This window comes from Tamandua tetradactyla, chromosome 5, assembly GCF_023851605.1.
Source record: "Tamandua tetradactyla isolate mTamTet1 chromosome 5, mTamTet1.pri, whole genome shotgun sequence".
Classification (NCBI taxonomy): domain Eukaryota; kingdom Metazoa; phylum Chordata; class Mammalia; order Pilosa; family Myrmecophagidae; genus Tamandua; species Tamandua tetradactyla.
This window is the reverse complement of record NC_135331.1, coordinates 104,972,502-104,986,545: the sequence shown is the minus strand read 5'-3', so window position 1 is coordinate 104,986,545 and position 14,044 is coordinate 104,972,502. Positions and strand designations below refer to the sequence as shown.

At 39.1% G+C, this 14,044-nt stretch overlaps 1 long non-coding RNA gene across 1 annotated transcript in view; it reads left to right on the top strand.

Moving 5' to 3' along the window:
- LOC143682661 (uncharacterized) overlaps positions 1-13,505 on the top strand; it is a 30,860-nt gene extending 17,355 nt beyond the window's left edge. Inside the window, exons 2-3 of the long non-coding RNA XR_013175218.1 lie at positions 11,823-11,976; positions 13,353-13,505. This is a non-coding gene — a long non-coding RNA (uncharacterized LOC143682661). The remainder of the gene's footprint in view (positions 1-11,822; positions 11,977-13,352) is intronic.
- The last annotated feature ends 539 nt before the right edge of the window (positions 13,506-14,044 follow it).

Sequence of the window (14,044 nt, the reverse complement as noted above, 5' to 3'; positions counted from 1 at the left end):
ATTCTCTTCAATTTTCTGCAAATACAAATTCAATTCCACCTAACAATTCCAAGAGCTCTTTTGTGTCCACCACTGTGCTAGAAAACTGTGAATGATTCCAAAAGGGTATAACTTTATCCTGACTTCAAAAGATATCATTAAAGACATAAGACATAGAAACATAATACAAGTAGTAATGGAAGGTATTATAGCTCTCAAAACTTCAAAGAATGCTGGTGTTAGTGATGAGAGACAGTTATGCAAACAGGACCTACAGTTTGATATTTTCATGGCAGAGTTTTTCAAACCATGGGTTTCAACCCCTTAGCATGTTGTTAAAGAAATTGAGTGGAGCATAGCCACCATTTAACAAATATAGTAGAAAATACCAAAGTGCATTGCATGCAGGAAGGTCATGTATTATTTCATGAACTTTTTTTTTCAGTTATATATACACAAACAAAAGTGTGTGTGTTGGATTTCATTATAAAATGTATTTTTTCCATAGCTTCAAAGACTTTCAAAAATGCTCTATTAGTCCAAGTAATCTATAATCTAGATATTTATTACTACCATTTCTTAAATATTCCCAAATTGCTAGGCCTGTTAATAAAAATACTTAAAAAAAAAACTTTTTAGGAAATTACAATTGCAGCACTCCTAGTATGCAAAACAACCTGAAAAATTGTCTCTGTAATAATAGTAGCTAGCAATTACTGAACATTTGTCAGTGTGCTGGGCTTTGGGCTAAATATTTTGCATGTATTATCTAATCTCATAACTATTAGATGGCTACTATTATTATTCCTATTTTAAAGATGATAAAGCTGAGGTTTAGAGAGGAAGAGTAATTTACTCCAGATCACATAGCAAGTACAATTCAAACTTTAGCCTATACCTGATGGCTCCAGAGCCAAAGCATTTACCACTGCACTATATGATTTTTCAAGAACAAATCCCTCATAGAAAGCTTTACAATTTATAAAATCTCCTTTGCTGTCCTTTTGAAGGATTTCTAATTTAGAACTAGGATAATTTAATCTCCTTTGGTCTCCAAAGAAGATTGATAAGGGATGTTTCTATGGTACGGGTGTGGAGGGTGGAGTGATATTGGAGAAAGTTAAGTCTTAATTTTATTCAAAGAAACCTGTTCTCTCTTCCTCTTATTAACATGAATCCTAACAGGCCCAAAGTCTTGGATACAGAGGGAAACCCTCCCACTCTCACCGGAAAAGTGGGGATTCTCCTCATTCCTCCTTCCACCAAGAATTAAGTTTCCTTCCCATAAGCAAGAAAACAGAAATCTTAAATTTGGGACACTCTGGAATTGCAATGAATTTTCTAGGTCTGGGATCAGCAAACTTCTTCTAGAAAGGTCCAGATTGTCAATATTTTAGCCTTTATGAACCATAGGGTCTCTTACAAATCTTCAACTCTGTCATTGGTGTGAAAAAGCAGTCATAGACAGTACTTAAATGAATGAGTGTGCCCAGATTTGGCCCATGTGCTGTGGTTTGCCAACCCATGTTTTAAAGCCTAAAATTGAATTCTCTCTAAGGCTTATTGAAGGGAAGAAGAACATAATTTGCTCTCTTTTTAGTTTCATATTCACCTTGAATATTTTTCATTATGTGTCCTCATCCTCCAATAGCTAAATACTCAATTAGCTTTCTACCAGCTCTGCTGCAACAAGTCCTAGAAATCCGCATAGTGGTAAGCATATCTGGACTTTGCCCTAGTGATTCTTGTGGCTTTATAGGTCCAGGTGCCAGCAGATAATGTTATTGGTATGTTAGGTTGGGCAGGTTCTACCCACTCAACTCCCAAAAGAGGGACCCATGGGGACACTGTTTTTCAGGATGCCTTGTGTACCGCTCTTTCCTGCTCCCCTAAGAGCAGGACTACAATGGTCCTCACTAAATGAAGCCCCCAATATCTCTTGCAAATAATGGGCCATAATAATGACCTCACATATCCGTGTCACTGGAAAAGTCTATGCCAAATAAGACCTGTGCTCTTCATAGAAAATTTTCCTGGACTAAGAGAAAGTCCTTTCACCCACAAACCACCAACCCCAGAAACCACCAACCCCAGAAACCACCAACCCCAGAGGGCTGCTGTTCGCTTTTTCACTTGTGATTCTATCCCTTTACCTTTTAATTTGGCTTCCAATTAAAGAGAGGATAACTACTCTAATGTAATGGTAATAAAAAAAATTGTTTGGAAATTGTATAGATAATATGATCTAATGATTTTCTAAAATTATGCATTTTATGTTTGTGCTAGGATTTCTTTTTTTCTCTCTCTCTTTCCTGCTTGCATCCTTCCTTTCTTCTCTCTCTTTCTCTTTATTTATTTCTTTCCTTTTGTATATTAATAATTCTCTAATGCTTTCTAAAAAGTGTACCCTAGAAACCAGAAGATTCTTTCCCCCACTACTTGAGACTAGGTATGGAAATACAAGCTTGGAAGAATTAAGGCTGAGTTCATTTGCTTTGACTGAGGAAGGAGACATGGAGAAGTAGGGAAAGATCTGGGAATGGGAGACTGATGCTGGGGAAGCATGAAGATAGGCAGTGGGTAAAAGGAAGGCTGAGGAGGGAGACACGCTGGGGTGGGGATGGCGATGGTGAGCAAATTGAAAACCCTCTTAAATCTCCTTTTTAGAATCTTCAGAAACATCTTCAGTCTAGTGCTTCATAGAGCAGATATTTTTCTTTGGGACTATTGGGAAGTAAGTCAACTTTGGGATTCCCACCATGAGAAAGACAATATAGGTTTTATTCTCTCTCTTCACACACTCATATATACACTGCACACCTTTCATACATATATATATATTTATGCAAATGTATACCTTATATAGATAATATAATTAAGGATAAAATTTTACCAAAAATCTTAACAGTTGTTAAATCTTCATGGTAAAATTACCAATTATTTTTATTTTTAATATTTGTTTTGGTATTTTCTAAATTTTGTATAAGGAGCATGTATGAATTTTATCCTCAGGAAAAAATTGAAACAAATATCCCCTTACCAGTTATTTTCATCTTAGTGTTTGTATAAAGGTAGAAGAAAAGGAGACAAAGAATTTTAGGGACATTGAGTATTTTGGAGAAGCCTAAAGTGACTGAAAGAAAGGGAAACTGAGGGTCCAAACTCTTCCCATGCTCCATTTTTATTAAAAGATGGTTAGTTAAAACATTGGAAAAATATAAATATAGAACTGCATTTCCTTTCCGAAATTCCTCAAGGGAAAAGGCATGGACTGGGAGTTGGAGAAGTGTTGAGTTGATAAGACATTTTCCCACATCCTGTGTTTGGGAGGAGAAAAGAGCTTTAAATATTTGAAGGTGGGGAAATGGATATTTAGAATGAGCTCCTTCTACATATTTGTTTTTCTTTACTTTAAAGTACTATTAACATATTGCTACTTTTCCTCCAGATTATGCCAATTTGAGGCAGTCTAATTCTCTAAACCTCCAACTAGCATTTTCCAGATATGTACCAGATGTTATTTTAAGATGAGGTAAAGATTTTAAATGAGGAGAAATGAGAAGAGAAATAGAGGCCGACCAGAGATCCTGGGACCCTTCATTCAGTTCAATTAATCAATATTTATTTACTTATTTACTCATTCATTCATTTATACAAACATACCCCATTTCCCCCTTCTGCCATCCCAGTTACCCTCTATTTTGTGTTTTATCTCTGAAAATTTGCTGTTTCTAGGTATCTCTTCTAAGTGACTTCATTCAGTTTTTGTCCTTATGTATTTTGTTTATTTCACTGAGCATAATGTTTTCAAGTTTCTCCCATGATGCAGCATGTCTCATAACTTCATTCTTTCTTATGGCTAAACAATATTCAATTGAATGTATATACCACATTTTGTTTATCCATTCATTTGTTGATGGACACTTGGGCTGTTTCCACCTTTTCAATAAATATTTATTAAGTGCTTACTTGAGCCCAGCAACTGTTCAGGGTGATAGTAAAACAAAATATAAGGCAGAAGCCATGCGTTTGGAGCACCATCTAATACAGTGTTTCTCAACCTTGCCTGCACATTAGAATCACCTAGAGACCTATTAAAATGTGTTGATGTCAGGGTGGCACCCCAGACTACCAAGGAGCAGGGTCTGAACATTAGTGTTTAAAAAAATCACCCTACATGAATCTAAAATGCAGTGAAGATTGGGAGAGGCAGTCTAAAGGCAGAGGCAGAACACGCAGGTAATTGCAATTCCTTGTGCTGTGTTCTATGAGAGGCACAGTAAGTCCCTGCTAGTCATGGTTGAAGAGGAAGAGACCAATTTCACCTGGAAAGGGGGGTTCAGTGACAGAATCACAGAAAAAAAGGGCACAAGCTAAATCTTAAAGGATGAGTAAGAGTTTACCAAGTCAGACAAAGCAGGATGGGAAGGGGTGCATTTCATGCAGAGAAATCAGCCATTGCAAAGACTTGGCAGTATGAAACACTAGGGTATATGCTAGAGCAGCATAAGGAGGGTCAGGCAATGTGACAGAGGGAGAGAAGTTTGAAAATCAGGCACAGTTCTGGACAGAGGCCCTGCATAAATGTTTAAATTTTGTCCTTAAGCATATGGAAACCACTGAAAGCTTTTAATCTTGAGAGTAACAAGATAAATACAATAGCTAACATTGATATGTGCTAGATACTGTTCTAGTTTAATATTATTTGTATTAACTCCTTTTATCCTCATGAGAAAAGTACTATTATCTCTGTTCTAAAGATGAGAAAACTGGGGCAGAGAGAGCTAAAGTATTTTGTTCAAATTCATATACCTAGTAGTACGCAGTGGAACTGAGATTTGAATCAAGGCAGAACCTAGCTCCACAACTTGTACTCTTCACCACCCACTGAAAGTTAGTTCTATTGTTCCCGAGGATTCTGGGCAGGTCTTTGCCATCTCTGAGTCTCAGCTTCCCAATCTCTAAAAGGAGGAGGTTGGACTTGAGAATGCCTCATGCATCAGGTCTCTTTGCTCCTTCTACAGACATGCTGAAGGTGCATTACCTATCAGGGGAATTAAGGTCAATCTTATCCCAAAAAAGAAAATAGCACTTTAGGTCCAATATAGTTTTGGTACTAAAATCTAACTTTTAATATCTCCTCATTATCTATAATACAAAGTCCAAATTCATTAGTTGAGCAGACAGAGCATTTTATAACCTAGTCATAACTTGCCTCACCCCTTTTTCCTTCCTTTTTATGCACCGTATGTTCCATCTCATTTGATTCTCATTCTTTGCCTTACACCCCTTTGCATAGGCTGCCTCCTTTAGTAAGGCCCTCCACAGCTTCCTGACCATTTTTTGATTATTTTACTTTCTTTTAAGATCCAGATTAAGTACAGTCCCCTCCTTGAAAGCTTTCTTGTTATCCCTGGGAAGTTTCCTCTCCTCATATGCCTTACATACCTTTATGCATACAGACAACTGAACTGCAATTGTTTGTTTGTATAGCTTCTAATCTCTTTAGACTGTCAACTCCTCTAGGGAATAGAAAAAAATGTAATTTATCTTTGTAACCACAGCAGTACTTAACACATAGAAGGTACTCAGTAAAGTTTGTTGTGTGAATGAAAAAACTAACTATAGTTCCTTCCATCTCACGATTTTTGTAAACACTCAAAATAACTTTGTTCTTTTATCAACAAATGTTCATCGAATGCCTGTTACAAATAAGGCAGGGGTGGAGTTAGAAGGAGAAATAACATACCTCCAGCTCCAAAGATTAATGCAAGTTGGAGAATCAAGATATACCCACTTCTTCCTGAAACTGTTGTGCTGTGTTCCAATGACCTTGATTCTTGAAGATGCTTGTATAAAGATATAACTTTTACAATGTGACTGTGTGATTGTGAAAACTTTGTTTTTGATGCTCCTTTTATCCAGGGTATGGAGAGATGAGTAAAAAAATATGGATAAAAATAAATAAATAATAGGGAGGATAAGGGGTAAAATAATTTGGGTAAATGGAAATATTAGTGGTTAATGAGAGGGAGGGATAAGGAGTATGGGATGTATGAGATTTTTCTTTTCATTTCTTTTTCTGAAGTGTTACAAATGTTCTAAAAAATGGTCATGGTGATGAATACACAACTATGTGATTACATTGTGAACCATTGAATGTACACCATGTACAGACTCTATATGTGTGAAGATGTGTCAGTAAAAATATTAAAAAGAAGAAGATATACCCACTCCTAAACCATGCACCATCACACACAGTTAAATGCTAAATAGGTAAGATCAGTACGGGTAAAAATATATGGAAAGGCTTCAAGAGGAGGTGAACATCTGGCAGACCTGGAAAGAGTGACAGAATTGACAGGGAAGAGCAATCGAGCCTGGAGGGAGAAGATGGGATGGAGTTGGTAGAAGGCAGTGGTATATGAGTTTTGCCCAGATACAATAAGCACATATTTGGAGTAGTGGGTCCTATGTGAAGTAAGGCCAGATATATCTATTAGGAACATACTTAAGTTTTGATGTAGGTTTCCTGAAGGAAGTACTGTTGGAAGAAAATGATTGCCATATGCAATGCAGATTGAGGCAAAGAAGGAGGAGAGAATGAGCCCAGGGGGAATGTTTTGTTCTTGCAACAGTCTAGACCTAAGATGGTGGGAAATAAAATTTTCCAAAGGCAGAATTGATAAGACATGGTGACCAATTGCTATGCCAGCTGGAAGCAGGAAAGGGGATTGTATAAATAAAGAACTCAGAGATAGGAGTGGGAGAACAGTAGTTTATTGAGCAGAAATAAAGAAGGCTATCTTTCAGGGGAAAGCATGAGTTCAAGTTTGGGTTTGGTGAGTATGAGGTGATAAACAGGACAATACGAATGGAAACATCAATGCACATTAGATGCAGAGCTGTAGTTTGAACAGAAGCTAGATCTGGGGACTTAGTAAGTCATTCATATAGGAGAGATAGTTGCAACTTTAAGGTGTTCTCAGCTTAGAGGTAACAACAACAATAAAAGGTGCAAAAAGGGGGCTTCTTCATTCTGCTCTCCTTACACACTAGTCCTCCCCTGCTCCATCTGTGAAAAGGGTCCCTTCTGGCAGCCCCAGATACATGGTATCTTGGTCTTCCCCTGACCACAGCTAGGATGGCTGTGGCCATTCCAGGAGAGGGTTCTCTCGAATGTTCTTTCACAGAGGATTGTGTGAAAGTATTGGAAATCAGGATATCAGTTTGACTGGTGAGTTGTTGGCAAAAAAAAAAAGGAAGGACCAGGAGTTGGGGGACAGATTGGAAGTCTGGGCTGTCATCACAAGCCATTTCCTTTTCCCCAGAATAGATTTCAACATTCTTCTGGACCACAGACAGAAGACAAATAAGGAGTTCTTGGGAATTGCTGTAAGTGCAGGACTCAGGAACCTCCCTGGAAAGTTCCCGTGTAAGTTGGCACTCCAATGCCCCCCTTATTTCCACAAGCAGATCTGAAGGCTGTGTCCATTGATATGGGCCACTAGGCCAGGAATGCCCCTTGAGTGACAAAGAGAAAGAACACTGGATGAGGAACTAGGAGGCCTGAGCTCTAACCCTGACTCAGTTTCAAAGATGTTCAGCAAGTCACTTTACAGACTCCAAGAAGAAACCAATACATGGTGTCTTCCTTTGTAGAGTGAAAGAAACTACGTGGTCTCTAAAACTTCTTGGAGCCCCAATTCTATTATTTTTCTGTCCTAAGTAGAGCTTAGACCAAGGGTATTCAATATCAACTGCTTCTAAAATGGGCAAATACACTTTAAACCAGCCTATTTGTAAGGATTGGATGGTGAGTTGGTGTTTTTATGCTTTTTTCCCTCCTTTTACCCTAAAGCTGGTTTTCTAGCCTCCTATCACCTCATTTTTACTCTGAGAACCATAATCAACAAAAATTGCTAAATTCATGCAGTGTTGGCTAGACTGATTTCCTGGCAATTAAACCAAACAGTTTCTCTAAGGATATATTTGCCCTTTCCCTGCCACTGGCACCAAAGACAAACTTTTCCCCCGGCAATGGGCTGCATCTTGTGCAGGCAGCAATTTGTCATTTTCCCTGGCAATGGAAATTTTCCTGTTTTGTCATGAAAGGAAGGTGTTGTCAGTTTTATTATTATCTTTGAATGAAAGTGTTTTAAATTATTTGCTTGATGACTCTTTCCCTAGAACTGGGTAGAGTGATGACTAAGCTGAGAGAGGGCCTGACAGGGCAAGCAAGGTCTCTTATTCATGGGAGGACATTTTTTCTTGAACAGCAGTTTCCTGGTAGACAAATTCTAGGCAGCCAAGGAGTGATCATTGCATGCCCCACTGCCTGAATGGGTCTTGGAATATAAACTTAAGATCAGAAATTAACAGTTTTTCATTTCATAGAGTGAAACTCAACATGAGAGGTAAAGTAATATGCCCACAAACACCTGAAGAAGATTAGATTAGAACCTCAGGAACTCAAGCTTATTTTGAGATGCCATTGGTTCTTCATACATAAATGCATTATGTATGCATTTGGTACTATAAAGACGATGCCGGATACTCATCTAAACTCTGGTTTTTAGCTTCATTTTCTTCCTGATATTTCACACTTGTTCATTGCAAAATTAAAAGAGTGTCTCAGATGCTACTAAGAGACTAGTATTGGGATACCAGGGTATTTTAAACTTTAGACTCATTCAAAGACCCCCAATTTTTACTATATTTTAAAACCTCTTGGGGGCGGGCAATGTTGGCACTGTGGCAGAGTTCTCACCTGCCATGCCAGAGACCCGAGTTTGATTCCTGCTGCCTGCCCATGCAAAAAATAAATAAATAAATAAAATTAAAAAACAGTAAAATAAAACCCCTGAATTCTATCTCTTCTGCATAGACAATAGATGGCTTCATTTCTCTGTAACCTTCCAAAAGGAATTAAGCTATAAGAGTTTAGACCTCAATGCGAATCTATGGACAACTCACCTCAAACAAGTATAAAGTAGTAAGTAGAACATGGGGAAATAGTATTTCTGAATCCTGAGGGTAGAAGGAAATTTGAGAGCACCCAGAATTCGCCCCCCCCCATCTTGACTGAGGCAGGAGTACATGTAAATTAGTAAGTTATAATAATTTTAGAAATGGCAAGCCCCGGTGATTATATAATTACTTCAGAAGGGCATTTCAACTAATCTTCATGGCCAATTTTTTTTTTCTTTATCCGTTCTAAATCCCCTGTTCTCTAATCTAGGCAACATAGTTTCCAAATAGCATGAAATATTTGAAAAGAAAGATCTAATCATTCCTCAGATTTATTTTCTACACTAAATAGTACAAATCTTTAAAAAAATATATTTAGGCCTCTCGTGAATTATCAGTTTATTACTAATTCCTAGAACTTTCTTATTTTATGGCCCCTCTCAGATTGTGAAGATTCCTTTCAGATCACATCCTCCATAACGCAAGGCAAATATGTACATTTACATAAAAGCCGGGAATGACACCTCAGCCACTCAAAGGGCTCTTTTTTTTCCCAGAAAGCTCTCAGTTAGCCTCTAGAACAGCTTCTAGAACTCGGTTAGCCTTTAGAAGAAAGCTTGCTGGCAACAGCAAGTTATAATCAGCAATAGAGGATACAGAGAAACTACAAAGAGTAGACAGAAGAATGACCACGCATATTGGGCTTATGAAAGGGGGAAGCAGCCCTATGTAAAATACCATAAAATCAATCGATTTTCATAATGATGAGCATGAGTCATCTAGAAAAGCTGCTGTTCACATAGGATGTCATCAGTATAATCTGTTTAAAAGGTTGGAGAAGTGTGCTCCTCTAGAATGCCTTTCAAAGAAATATATTCAAATAAATTTAATCCTGGCAAGCAAAGGGGTCAATTAGCTGGAAATTTTATTGACAGTAAATTGTTAGAAAAATATAAGCCAAGAGATTTTTTTCTGTTACTCATATCCAGGATAAGGAAAGTGGAGGACAAAGAAAAGAGACAAGAAGGCAATAGAAATGCCTGGGGCATTGGTATGGTGTGGGAAGGACCTGCCCGACTGGGGATTTTTATCTTGCACAGACATCCATTTTGAACACTCAGTTGAAAAGATACAGCAATGTCTGGGTTAAAAATAGCACCATAGGGCTCTGAAGCTGTGTATGCTACGGAGCAGCACAAAGTTAACATTGGGGTTTTGACTCCCAGGTACCTCACCATGGCTGAGATTTCTGGCTTTTAGAATAGGCTGCCCTTTCTAGTGCCACCAACACCCGTCTTGGAAGGATGATGGGGGAAAAAAATCCCGGGAAAGCCACTAGTTTGAAAGTATAGCTTTGTTCAGGCACTAAGCTGTGATGATGAATTCATGTTTCTCTAATCAGCATCGTTTTTTGTTATTGTTTGGACCATAAATATTGAGCTTGTATTATACTCTCCTCGACACCACCAATTTCAATTCATATAAAACTGCATCGTTCTGCAAAAACTCCTAATAAATTATTCATTCACCATTATTGCCAGCACTGTTGTGCTAGGTTGTGTTCTAGACCTGAAGGAAGCAGACCAAAGCTCTCACTCTTACGGAGGTGACCTTTCTGAAGCAGGGCATCTTATGTTTCTCAGATGAAAAAATATATGGTGTTTTGTATGTGCTGTGATTTTGTTTATAACCAAAATGAAATTGAAGACCATTGATATGCACAGCTAAGGTAAAAAACACTGATGTGGAAATCAGGCTCACCCAGTACAGGGCCTTAGCAGTGAGCTCTGCCTGGGTCTGGCTATAAATCAGGATTAGCTGGGGAGAAACTGTTAGAAATGCAGATTTCTGGGCCTCACCCAAGAGCTGCCAAATTGGTACTCCAGGTAGGAGGTGAAGGAATCCATCTCTTCAAAAATCCCTTACGTGATTCTGATGTGGTCAACCAGAACCACTCCCCAAATCTGTGTTTGGGAATCACTGGGCTGCATATTTCCCTGACATCTGTATCTATCAGTGTTCCCACGGGAAACAAAAGCACATTCGACTGGATAATTTGAGGGAAGCTTCCAGTGATTATTTGCAATAAGTAGTCTGGTAATAACTTTGAAAACTCCAAAGAACGGTGCAGAAAACTGAGGCTGGTAACAGGACAATAAAACATCCCTAAACCTGAAGGAGGGAGGAGAAAGAGGTTACCAGAATCTAGAGACAGAGAGGATTGCAGAGAGGGCCTCCAGGAGCTGTGGCCTGTGGTTGAGAGATGCAATCAGCAGGTTGGAAGCAAATCCAAGTGGAATCCAGAAAGAGTGCCCCCTAATTTAAATTATATAGGCCAGCTCCCCAGAGCAAGGGAAGGATGGAGAAAGGTGGAGATAGGATCTTGAGGGGCAAGTGACGTGGGAACCTGTGGTCTAACTTTGTTAAGAGCAAGAAACCACAGTCTTCTTTATTTATCAACGTTTATATTTGCTAAATATTACAGATCTCCCACTCATACTTAGGAAGAAACTTGGGCCTTATGGATTGACTGTTTTTTGTATAGTTGTTTGGTTTTTGTATTTTTTTAAATTCATGGTTCGGGACTTAAGCACCGGGCTGGTGCATTGTCTCTGTGCCCTACAGTACTTCTATTATCAGAACAGAGTGAGGTAGGCTCCCTGATACAGTTTACCCAAGGCTGAGAGATTTCTTAGGATGTGGGATTTTCAGTGAGAACACTGGGACAGTTCTGGGTAAACTGGGATGACTGGTAAATAGCAGATTTTAAAAGTTACTTTCAATTTTGTAATAAGAACTTCAGGATAAATTCTAAAAACACATGTAAAAAAATTCACAAAGTCTAATTCTCCACACATTTTCCTTCTATTTAGAACCTAATTCAATCTATTGCTGCAGAAACCTAAACCCTGGTGTTGGCCCTTCCTTACAACAATCAAGCTGAGGCACAGACATGGCAAGATAAGACAGGGACAGGGAATTCAAAGAGTGTTCATCCCAGATAAGTCATTTTGACTACTGAAGATGGTAAGTGGTGAAGGGTGTGGGGTATCCTCAACCTGGCACAGATCCCCATATCTTAAAATTTCTGTCCTAGACATGTGATGCTGGACTCGAAATGCACAGTGCTTATTCCACCATATTGTAATTGCTTGTCTTCCTTGTAGTCAGAAAGATCATTGAGGATAAGGATCCAGTGAGTCCCAGGGTTGAGAAAAGAGCCTGTGCTGTGGCTCAGTGACCCCTTTGGAAGCATCCTAGGGTACAAGGGCCTCTCTTCTGAGAAAGGACAGACATTTACTCAAGATTTGTTTCTGAATTGGCTGGACTCATCGTGAAACTTGGCTTTTGGCATCATCCTTGAAACACACAAGTCCCTTGAGATGGGAAGGGAAAAAGGCGGGTGACCCATATTAGGATAGCTTCCTCCTAGGAATGTTTCCAGCTTCACTTCCCAAAGATTGATCTGCTCTGGGACTCTGCCAATTTCATAGGAGTCAGTGTACAAAAGTGAAAAGAGCCCAGGACCACTTGATTAGCTTGAATTCTAACTCTTCCATGGCCTTTACTCTTCTTTGTTGTTGGGGTGATACCAGCCAAATGGAAAGATTTCCTTTTTTTTTTCTTTCTTACTTTTCATTTATTTATTTATTTTTGGCATGGGCAGGCTCTGGGAATCAAACCCGGGTCTCCAGCATGGCAGGCAAGAATTCTGCCACTGAACTACCATTGCCCGCCTAAGATTTATTTTTTAGTAGAGCAAAGATTGGGTTCAAGTAAGTGACTGAGGCTTCTGTACGGAAATGACCAGCAATTATGGTATGATTAAAGGCAGAGAGAAGAATGTCAGAGAAGCATTTAACGTTTATAAAACACTTATTTTGTACCAGGCACAGTGCTAGTTTTTTCAAATTGATTTGTTCTGTGCTAAAAGTTTACAAGTAAGGCTGAGATGTGGTTTCATAACTTGTTCAAGGTCATACAGCTAGAGAGAGGTAGATGTGGAATCTAAAGCCCCATCTATCCAAGTAACACTTGTGTCCTTATTCACTCACACATATTGCTGAAGTACCGCAGCTGCCTCCTGGTTATCCTGAAAACCTGTGGACTGGCTCCTGGGCCTCTAGTTTTCTCCCAGGTTTTTGATGTTATCTAGACACTAAACAAGACTAGAAAATATCGAGTTACTGTTTCCAGAGAAAACCCAATAGATGCACTGGGTACTAGGAGGAAGTGAGGGAACCTCCCTAAAAGGAAATCATGGGACCATGGTGTGGGGTATTCCTTATATTTGGGGGGGAAGATCTCCATTTATAAGTGTTAATAAAGTCTACGGTTAATTTTTACGAATATAAATCATTCACAGCAAATTAACAACTGCCTACGATTTCCCTTCCCTGCAGAGTAAACAGCTGGTGTTCGGCAGTGCCAAGCCTTGTTTGTTTCTGTTTGGTCTTTTGAAGCTCAGTGCCCTCTGGAGGTTAAAATCAGAGAAGCAAAAACAGGAGAAAGAAGGACCCACAGAGTTTTCTGCAGCTGCTCCTTACTCTCTAAGTACCTGCAGCAAAGTATGTTAAGGACAAAGATTCCTGGGGCGGGAGTGGAGGATGGGGGAGGAATTAAGGGGGCAGCATTTTTTCTAGTGTGACCCTGAATGTGAAATATCATGAACTCACTGGGCTAGTGATGAAGAAACCAAACGATTCATCAAATCTACCCCCAAGCTCTCAGATTGTTCTCCATGGTGGGCTCCCTATGTGTTCTACCTTGTTTAACTATCTCAGGTAATGGGGACTTTTGGCAACAGCCCTTCACCAATGGAGAAGTTTTCCCAATAATAAAAAGGCAGTTTTGATACACAGGTTGGACTTAGTTTCCCTGTCTGTGTTTTCTTTATTGAGATACAAGAAAGCAGATATACAATAGTTCTACGGCACTGCACCTGCATGTCCCAAATCAGCATGGATGGGGGGCTGTGGAGAAAGGGGCTTAATATATGTTGAGCATCTACTATCTGCTGGGCTCTACTTTAACTCAGTGATATCCTTAAGGTGAGGAGTATTATCCTCTGACAGTTTTTAAGCCTTTGGCTGAA